The following is a 2873-nucleotide window of genomic DNA, read 5'->3' as shown; positions in this document are numbered from 1 at the left end:
ATGTTATGTTATGTTATTTATATACATCGAAGTGAGCCATTGGGAAAAGTATTCTCTAGAACCTCTGGGTTACTGAGATATATTCGTATATCTCACCCCGTCTTGGGGGCTTTATTTCAGGAGGTAACAGTAGAGTCGGAGTGGCGGGCAAGAAGCCCGTAGGCTAGCTGGAGGATTTACATGTGTTTTGCATTTTGGTGGCCATTGAACCTAGGTTAGACTTAGGTCATGAACATTGCATATGATTAGAAGAATTATCATCATTTTGTTCATGGTGTATATTTTGTCTAAATTTAGTCTTGTGTACCATGTTTATTTTGGGTTATGTATTATGTCATTTGAAGGTTATGATTTGTAAAGTTTAATATGTCATTTGAAAGATTTGTAATTTGTACATGAATTGATGTAATATGGAAGTATGTAATATGATGAAAGGGCAATAGATTATGGTGATTGAAAGATATTAAGTTTGAAAATAGAAGTAAAGTAACGGAAATTGAGTAATTGATATAAACTGTGATGGGTTGTAACAGCCCCAAGGCATTGCTGGTCCTTGTGTGTGCCACCCAATGATTATTAGGTACAATTTGAGGTTATAGAACACTTTTGCAAATTTGGGGATTGTTAGAAAAACAAAGGAAACTCTAGCGAATTTTCTAGAAATTGGCAGAATTTAGGCGAACTTTAGGAGAGCATATCTCCGCCCACAGAGATCCGATAGGGACGTGCCATATTCCGTTTTGAATATTGAGATGTCCTCTATCTCGTGTCAAAATTTGGAATTTTTCTGGGTTGGGAGTCGGCCTATAGAAGGCAGAGAACACGGACTGCCCTGTTGGTCCTTGCACATGGGGCTGTTCTGGACCGAGTTTGGGAAAATTATTCCCGCTTCGTTTCTTGGTCAAATTAGGTGTATGATATGTAAAATTGAAGCTTGAGGTGTCTATTTTCTTGTATAAAAATTTGAGAACAATTGGGTGAGTGTATTTTCCAGAATAATTGATTGAGTGAAGGCTATTTGATGTTGTTTTGGGGTTGGCTGGCAGATTTGCTTGTCCAACTTCAAACGGCGATATCCGGAGCAAACGAGAACTTTATAACTCGTGTAATAGCTTCATAGAAAGGTAATTGAGTCTAGAATAACATACTAAAAAATGGGAGACTTTTCGTATGCGGTTTGTTCGCAGAAAATTAAAGACCGAACCATGTTCAGATATGTAGAAAACGTAAAAGTGAGATTTTGGCTAAGTGAGTTTATGGGAACCCCTTAGTGACTTGAGAGATGTAATATATGATGTAAAAGTAGTTTAAATAATTATTCTGCAAAGAATTTACAGTTACGGTCACAAATTTTATTTATTACGCTTTTTATTGTTTTAAATGCTCGCGTAATAAACGGAAAAAGTTTACTCGCATCTTTTATAAATGAATTGTTGTGATTGTAACTGCGCTTAATATCGTAATTAATGTTAACAATACCAGTGTACAACGGGTTCTTACAATTTAGGAGGAGGATAATTGGTCAAACTATTGCCTGCAGCTTGTAATGGACGCAACTAGATTATGAGCGGATTTAAGCATTAATTTAAACTTTCTTTACAAAAAAATTTCGAGGACGCTACCCCCGAACTTTTACCACTAAATATCCGGACATAGAAAAATTTTCCTGAGTTTGCCGGTGTTTGAAATACTTTTGTTTCTCTTGTCATAAGAAAAAATGGAGAGAAATTTTTTTTCCAGTATCAGAACGTACGCATTTTCCCAAAGAGTAATTTATGGCCTTTCTTTTGGTATACACCATAACTTGAGTTCCTAAAAAACTCGTTGTCGTACATTTACTTTTGAAGTATCGTAGTCTTATGATTCTTATTCAGTATATGCTCACACCCCAATGTAGTCAAAATTAAGTTTATGTAGAAATGAAAAGGGAGGATAAAAACGAGACGAGACATAAAAATTTTACTATCTAAGGTCAAGATATAAAATTATAAATATAATATATATATATATATATATATATATATATATATATAAAATTTCACATCAGTCACTACTCAAAATTTAATAAATAACTTCATATTTGCAAAATACAAGTCATATAACTATATAAGATATAAGTCCAAAAACATTAAAAGATAAAATTGAATTTAAAAAATAAAAATAGGTTTTTAAAAAATAAAATATAAAAAAATAGAGTTTAAGTAAAAACTATTAAAAAAAACATAAAAACTTGCGCTTCTACCATTTTTACGTTTCTACATAGCGATTTTACCCATTTCTATTAAGGATCATTTCTACTTATGTTTTAACATATTTTTATACTGTATTTCTACTATTTTTACGTTTCTACAAAGCGGTTTTACTCATTTCTATTAAGGATTATTTCTACTTATGTTTTAACATAATTTTATACTGTATTTCTACCATTTTCACGTTTTTACATTTTTAGACTAATTTTTCACAAAAATGCTCACATATGTAACCCAGAGAATGAACATGGATTAGTGGCATATGCGATGAAATTCCTTTGTTGTTGCCTTTTCAGTCCTTGCGTGCTAAGATGTACTTGCGAATTAATGATACGTAATCATTCAATTAAAACTCTCTCTTGCTTGTATGAATTTACAAAACATTGTTCAGATGAACTCGTTTGATTTTATTTTTTTTCTTGTTTTGGAGAAGGGCTTTTTTAGATCATTGTATTTTTGTAAAAATATCAAATCCCATAATCTTAGGAATAAAATAGAATAATTTTATTTTTGTCAAATAGTTTTTTTCTTTACATTTTGTAAAAATATCAAATCCCATAATCTTAGGAATAAAATAGAATAATTTTATTTTTGTCAAATAGTTTCTTTCTTTACATTTAGGTT

This window comes from Gastrolobium bilobum, unplaced genomic scaffold (assembly GCF_033153095.1).
Source record: "Gastrolobium bilobum isolate Gb01-03AN ecotype WA unplaced genomic scaffold, APGP_CSIRO_Gbil_v1 utg59369, whole genome shotgun sequence".
Lineage (NCBI taxonomy): Eukaryota > Viridiplantae > Streptophyta > Magnoliopsida > Fabales > Fabaceae > Gastrolobium > Gastrolobium bilobum.
This window is presented reverse-complemented; position numbering follows the sequence as displayed.